Source organism: Schistocerca nitens, chromosome 4, assembly GCF_023898315.1.
Source record: "Schistocerca nitens isolate TAMUIC-IGC-003100 chromosome 4, iqSchNite1.1, whole genome shotgun sequence".
In the NCBI taxonomy this organism is placed as follows: domain Eukaryota; kingdom Metazoa; phylum Arthropoda; class Insecta; order Orthoptera; family Acrididae; genus Schistocerca; species Schistocerca nitens.
The window spans coordinates 59817723-59826135 of NC_064617.1; positions in this window are offsets into that span (position 1 = coordinate 59817723).

Sequence of the window (8413 nt, forward strand, 5' to 3'; positions counted from 1 at the left end):
TAAAAACCATAAAAGACACAGACTGAATACATCCAACAAATAACTGAGGATGTAGGTTGCAAGTGCTACTCTGTGATGAAAAGGTTGGCACAGGAGAGGAATTTTGGCAGTCTGCACTAGTCCAGTGAGAAGATTGGTGACACAATCAAAAATAAAAAACAAGAAAATATAAATAAATAAAAAGGTACTATACAACTACCGTCTCGAATGGTGGGGGGGGGGGGGTGGCAGTGAGAATCAGTGACATTTTTAAATACATATTAATGGTCTATGAGAGAGACCAGATGACGTTTCTCACGTAGGGGTCTGGGAAGGGTGGGAAGAGGGAGTTGTGAGGTGCAAAGACAGTAACATAACAGCATGTTCATAACGCCTGTTATCTGGAGAAAATTACTATGTCAGTAAGAAACCCTATCATCTTTACGGCTGTGGTTGGGGTTGAAAAAGGCTGACACAAAAACACAATTTTATAACGCCTGGGGGAATACCAATAAAATGTGGTACATATGAAACTCGTTACTTGTATAAAAGTAATTTGAGTATCATATTCGCTACTGCGAACAGGGGTGATAGTAGGGATGAGAGTATTATTGTTTGTCAGTTGAAATAAATGTTGCTTTCCAAACATCATTACTTTTATTTAAACCCAAACACTTGAGATAAACAAAATTTAAAAAAAAATAATATCAGTGAATGTGAAGAAATGTTATGAGACACTTACTCTATTCGAAATGTATTTGCTCCATTTCCACACCTAAAATTTGAACAAGACCCACGAGTATTTGCATACTTTTTACGCAGCTAGAATTACAAATTTGCTCGGAATGAAACTGAAAGGCGAAATTCGATACACATGAAATATGTTTAATATACGGCATATGCATATGTTAATGAAACTGCGGCAGAACATTAGTGACCCTGTGGTTTTATTTCATCATATCCCGGGGGAGAGTCTCCAGCAGTAATCTTTGAAAATCATAGTTGGAAACATCTGTGACAAAGGAAGTCTGGTATGTGCTAGAGACCTGTTGAGATAGCTTCATGACTTACGTGACTGCCTGTGAAGGGAAGGATATCTGAATTTGAGTTCAAACTTTCATTAGTCATGGCTTGTTGATGACTGGCTTTATGTATCACGTATGAACCCGGAAAATGTTGCTGAGAGGTGGATAAGTGGTGTTATGCCACAGCTGCTTCCAATAGGGGTCGGAAAGATTTGTGTTATGGTGAGCAGAAGGTGTAAATACTAGTGAGCTGTGTCCTATTATCTGACAGTATAAGGCCAGGTTTGCCCACAGCGATTAAGTAATCGCGAATGCGGTTGATAATTGCTGTCGTGCTAGTTTTCTTCTGCGCATACAGCTGGACATATTGTGATATCATATTGAAGAACGAATGTCCTTCACGTTTGCTCTTGCTCTAGGTAAAAGTCCACAAAAGTCAATTTCTACAAGACTGCAGGCTCAAGTCTTGACATGGTTGCAACATTCTCGTGACACATATTGCTGGGGACTCTGGATTTCTATTGTGTACGAAGGCAATCGGACTTTACTGCTGGCCTCATTGCAATCACATTCTTCTTGGCGGGAAATATCTCGCCAGGCTCTGCTCTCTGCCTGTATTGAGACTTACATGACTAGAAAAATTCATTTACTGCTGATGTCTCGTATTTGTCAGAACTTAATGAAAGCTTTTATGCAATTACCTTGTCTACCTAAAGATCCCCCCCCATGAACCATGGACCTTGCCGTTGGTGGGGAGGCTTGCGTGCCTCAGCGATACAGATAGCCGTACCGTAGGTACAACCACAACGGAGGGGTATCTGTTGAGAGGCCAGACAAACGTGTGGTTCCTGAAGAGGGGCAGCAGCCTTTTCAGTAGTTGCAAGGGCAACAGTCCGGATGATTGACTGATCTGGCCTTGTAACAATAACCAAAACGGCCTTGCTGTGCTGGTACTGCGAACGACTGAAAGCAAGGGGAAACTACGGCCGTAATTTTTCCCGAGGGCATGCAGCTTTACTGTATGATTAAACGATGATGGCGTCCTCTTGGGTAAAATATTCCGGAGGTAAAATAGTCCCCCATTCGGATCTCCAGGCGGGGACTACTCAAGAGGATGTCGTTATCAGGAGAAAGAAAACTGGCGTTCTACGGATCGGAGCGTGGAATGTCAGGTCCCTTAATCGGGCAGGTAGGTTAGAAATTTGGAAAAGGGAAATGGATAGGTTAAAGTTAGATATAGTGGGAATTGGTTCAAATGGCTCTGAGCACTATGGGACTCAACTGCTGAGGTCATAAGTCCCCTAGAACTAACCTAAGGACAACACACACATCCATCCCCGAGGCAGGATTCGAACCTGCGACCGTAGCAGTCACGCGGTTCCAGACTGTAGCGCCAGAACCGGTCGGCCACCAGCGGCCGGCTATAGTGGGAATTAGTGAAGTTCGGTGGCAGGACGAACAAGACTTCTGGTCAGGTGACTACAGGGTTATAAATACAAAGTCAAATAGGGGTAATGCAGGAGTAGGTTTAATAATGATTAGGAAAATAGGAACGCGGGTAAGCTACTACAAACAGCTTAGTGAACGCATTATTGTGGCCAAGATAGATACGAAGCCCACACCTACTACAGTAGTACAAGTTTATATGCCAACTAGCTCTGCAGATGACGAAGAAATTGAAGAAATGTATGATGAAATAAAAGAAATTATTCAGATAGTGAAGGGAGACGAAAATTTAATAGTCATGGGTGACTGGAATTCGTCAGTAGGAAAAGGGAGAGAAGGAAACGTAGTAGGTGAATATGGATTGGGGCTAAGAAATGAAAGAGGAAGCCGCCTGGTAGAATTTTGCACAGAGCACAACTTAATCAAAGCTAACACTTGGTTTAAGAATCATGAAAGAAGGTTGTATACATGGAAGAACCCTGGAGATACTAAAAGGTATCAGATAGATTATATAATGGTAAGACAGAGATTTAGGAACCAGGTTTTAAATTGTAAGACTTTCCAGGGGCAGATGTGGACTCTGACCACAATCTATTGGTTATGACCTGTAGATTAAAACTGAAGAAACTGCAAAAAGGTGGGAATTTAAGGAGATGCGACCTGGATAAACTGAAAGAACCAGACGTTGTACAGTGTTTCAGGGAGAGCATAAGGGAACAATTGACAGGAATGGGGGAAAGAAATACAGTAGAAGAAGAATGGGTAGCTTTGAGGGATGAAGTGGTGAAGGCAGCAGAGGATCAAATAGGTAAAAAGACAAGGGCTAGTAGAAATCCTTGGGTAACAAAAGAAATACTGAATTTAATTGATGAAAGGAGAAAATATAAAAATGCAGTAAATGAAGCAGGCAAAAAGGAATACAAACGTCTCAAAAATGAGATCGACAGGAAGTGCAAAATGGCTAAGCAGGGATGGCTAGAGGACAAATGTAAGGATGTAGAGGCTTATCTTACTAGGGGTAAGATAGATACTGCCTACAGGAAAATTAAAGAGACCTTTGGAGGTAAGAGAACCACTTGTATGAATATCAAGAGCTCAGATGGAAACCCAGTTCTAAGCAAAGAAGGGAAAGCAGAAAGGTGGAAGGAGTATATAGAGGATCTATACAAGGGCGATTTACTTGAGGACAATATTATGGAAATGGAAAAGGATGTAGATGAAGATGAAATGGGAGATACGATACTGCGTGAAGAGTTTGACAGAGCACTGAAAGACCTGAATCGAAACAAGGCCTCCGGAGTAGACAACATTCCATTGGAACTACTGGCGGGCTTGGGAAGGCCAGTCCTGAAAAACTCTACCATCTGGTGAGAAAGATGTATGAAACAGGCGAAATACCCTCAGACTTCAAGAAGAATATAATAATTCCAATCCCAAAGAAAGCAGGTGTTGACAGATGTGAAAATTACCGAACTATCAGTTTAATAAGCCACGGCTGCAAAATACTAACGCGAATTCTTTACAGACGAATGGAAAAACTAGTAGAAGCCGACCTCGGGGAAGATCAGTTTGGATTCCGTAGAAATACTGGAACACGTGAGGCAATACTGACCTTACGACTTATCTTAGAAGAAAGATTAAGGAAAGACAAACCTAGGTTTCTAGCATTTGTAGACTTAGAGAAAGCTTTTGACAATGTTAAGTCGAATACTCTCTTTCAAATTCTAAAGGTGGCAGGGGTAAAATAAAGGGAGCGAAAGGCTATTTACAATTTGTACAGAAACCAGATGGCAGTTATAAGAGTCGAGGGACATGAAAGGGAAGCAGTGGTTGGGAAGGGAGTAAGACAGGGTTGTAGCCTCTCCCCGATGTTATTCAATCTGTATATTGAGCAAGCAGTAAAGGAAACAAAAGAAAAATTCGGAGTAGGTATTAAAATCCATGGAGAAGAAATAAAAACTTTGAGGTTTGCCGATGACATTGTAATTCTGTCAGAGACAGCAAAGCACTTGGAAGAGCAGTTGAACGGAATGGATGGTGTCTTGAAGGGAGGATAGAAGATGAACATCAACAAAAGCAAAACGAGGGTAATGGAATGTAGTCGAATTAAGTCGGGTGATGTTGAGGGTATTAGATTTGGAAATGAGACACTTCAAGTAGTAAAGGAGTTTTGCTATTTGGGGAGCAAAATAACTGATGATGGTCGAAGTAGAGAGGATATAAAATGTAGACTGGCAATGGCAAGGAAAGCGTTTCTGAAGAAGAGAAATTTGTTAACATCGAGTATAGATTTAAGTGTCAGGAAGTCATTTCTGAAAGTGTTTGTATGGAGTGTACCCATGTATGAAAGTGAAACATGGACGGTAAATAGTTTGGACAAGAAGAGAATAGAAGCTTTCGAAATGTGGTGCTACAGAAGAATGCTGAAGATTAGATGGGTAGATCACATAACTAATGAGGAGGTACTGAATAGGATTGGGGAGAAGAGGAGTTTGTGGCACAACTTGACCAGAAGAAGGGATCGGTTGGTAGGACACATTCTGAGGCATCAAGGGATCACCAATTTAGTATTGGAAGGCAGCGTGGAGGGTAAAAATCGTAGGGGGAGACCAAGAGATGAATACACTAAGCATATTCAGAAGGATGTAGGTTGCAGTAGGTACTGGGAGATGAAGAAGCTTGCACAGGATAGAGTAGCATGGAGAGCTGCATCAAACCAGTCTCAGGACTGAAGACCACAACAACAACAACCTAAAGATCAATAACTACTTTTATAGAATACCAATAACTTGCCTAACAGAAGAACATCATCGTACCTTCAGGAAATAGGTGAGAAATTCTTAAATATATATACACTAGTGTCCAAAATTAAAGGAACAAACGGAAATTTTGCAAGGTTGCGTTTATTTTGCCACAAAAAGTATAAACAGGTGATAGTAAAGTGGAAACTGTGTAAGGAATGCAGAACGTAATCAGCTTCAACATGCATAGCGGTAGACAAAAATGTTCGTTTTTTTTTCTAACTTGTCGGCTTTTAACACACATTCTGACAACAAGTTAAGGGAAAGTTTACTATCTTTTGGTTAAAAAAATCTTTTTTTAATTGCATTTTTGGATCCATAAAAGTGTTTAGAATCCACGCCAGAAACGGTTTTTCCGAATACGGAACGGAAATATTTGTTATTCGCGGTTCAACAAAAAAATGCACCTGCCTGAAATCGGCCTTTTTCACGCACTAGTTTTTTTCTTTCGGAGGACGAGTTGTTGTACCGGTGCTTGGGAGGAAACACACAAAATTCAAATGAAAGTTTGAACGCCTGTGTTTGGAAGTTAGCCCCCAAGCATTTGCATTCTGCTGCGAAGACTGTGAAGATTGTGACCTTCCTGGCAGTGAGCAGCTTCAACGAAGGGTGTTCAGCAATTCTGAAGACCATGGCAACGATGGACGTCACCCTGGGACTCTATTCGACGCAGTTCGCCAAGCATTCGGACGCCCACCGGATTCAAGCGGCCGAAAACCGCTTGTCACCGGCCGTACGAGCGGCTCTGGAGCAGCGCAGGATGGCCCCGATCGAGCAGGACGCCCTCCATGAGGAAGGACTAGTTAATGGACCCGAGGTAGCAGATTGAAAGTATGCTGCATAATATTGCATTTATATGTAGTCAAAACTTCAAACGCGTTTTTCTCGAAATGACTTTTTTATCGCGCGGTATGGTAACTTCAAATCTACTGAACCGATTGGCATGATTCTTTGTTTCCGTCGAAACTGACTAAATTGTCTAGGAGTTGTACCACTTTTATTCCGATCCATCAACTATAAATATTTTTACTTGGCCGACGAAGTCGAAAAAATCGATGAAGAAAACCCAAGTTTTTTCAGATGGGCGCCATTTTGTTTCCTATGGTCCAAATAAGCGAGGTACAACTCCTAAGGAATCTTATATAATTCGCTTACATCAACCCAATTCTGATTTCCGACGAGCCGGCTGACCTGTAACATACCGCGCGTGGAGGTCTACATCGAAATTTTGTTCCGTTCCGACGGCACTTCTGCCTGTGCTCTTCGCCATTTCGGGTAGAAAAAATTCCAGTTTGTAGAGGAAATATCAATAAACACTTTGACCAAATTTGACACTGATATCTACAATACATCCCGAGACAAAAATTCTCAAAGAACATGCCTTTTTGGGGCCAAATATAGTAAACTTCCCCTTAATGTGCTCAATATTGGGTGTCTCTGCCTCTGTCACCAATACAAGACTGACAACGACGCGACGTGCTGTGATGATGTCACCAATCTCATGTTGAGGCAATAACTTCCATTCTTACAGGTGGACGCTGGCGTGATGCAAGCCGTCTCTGTGCTGCATCCCAGACGTGTTCTATGGGATTCAAATCGGGATAGCGAGTCAGGCCACGCCATATGTGCGATATCTTTCGTTTCCAAGAAGACACCAACCACCCGTGCTCTATGAACTCAAGGATACGAAGTTTGGGCCCACAGCACCTCACAACAACGGCGCACGAGAGCTCAAGATCTCCTCACTTTACCTGACAGCAGTTAAATCTGGCTGATTCACCCGTACAATATGATGACGAGGTGTCCGAATGGTCAACATAATCCCTGCCCACACCACTAGCGATCCTCCTCGATATCGGCCTCTTTCCACAATGGATGGGTCCTGAAATCGTGTTTCACGTGCCATCCAGACGCCAATTCGTCGAGAACCACTTTCCAGACCAAATCGGGACCCATGTGTGGAAAGAATATTGACCCACCTTCCGACCGTCCAGGTGGAATATTGACGGTTCCATTCTAGATGTTCCCCTCTGTGAAGACACGCCACAGGTAGAAAGACAGCAGTCCTGTAACAATAAAGGCCACCCCGCAGAAGACTTCTGCACAACGTTTGCCTCACTACACGTCCACGGGATGCTGCGAGGTTAGATACCAGTTGCCGTGCAGTATTAAGGCGGTACTGTCGTGCCCTTAGTGCCCTTACAGCCAAATAACCGTCCAATCTTTCTGATGTCCTGGTATCTGGAATAAAATTTCGGTTTCCATAAATTGTCGCCTCGTCCGAAAAACGACAGAACGTTTCACATTAAGCCATCGGGCCACATCGGTTTGCGACTCTCCTGCACCACTCTTCCTATCGCTCTCCACCGCAGTGAGTCTGTAGGCGTCTTTTCTGTGCCATACTGCACCGTCCGTGACTGTATACACGGCGATTGTGGATGTGGGACTACCAGGCAAACACTGCTCCTCTTCATAGGTGCCCTGTCATCATTGCTGGCGTGGTTGTTCGTTGATCGGAATGCCATCTTCAGTGTAGAACACGATCGTAACGACATCTGCTTTACAGATTGTGCACTGCTGGCCATTAAAATTGCTACACCACAGAGATGACGTGCTACAGACGCGAAATTGAACCGACAGGAAGAAGATGCTGTGATATGCAAATGATTAGCTTTTCAGAGCATTCACACAAGGTTGGCGCCGGTGGCGACACCTACAACGTGCGGGCATGAGGTAAGTTTCCAACCGATTTCTCATACACAAACAGCAGTTGACCGGCGTTGCCTGGTGAAACGTAGTTGTGATGCCTCGTGTAAGTAGGAGAAATGCGTACCATGACGTTTCCGACTTTGATAATGGTCGGATTGTAGCCTATCGCGATTGCAGTTTATTGTATCGCGACATTGCTGCTCACGTTGGTCGAGATCCAATGACTGTTAGCAGAATATGGAATCGGTGGGTTCAGGAGGGTAATACGGAACGCCGTGCTGGATCCCAACGACCTCGTACCACTAGCAGTCGAGATGACAGGCATCTTATCCGCATGGCTGTAACGGATCGTGCAGCCACGTCTCGACCCCTGAGTCAACAGATGGGGACGTTTGCAAGACAACCACCATCTGCACGAACAGTTCGACAACGTTTGCAGCAGCATCGACTATC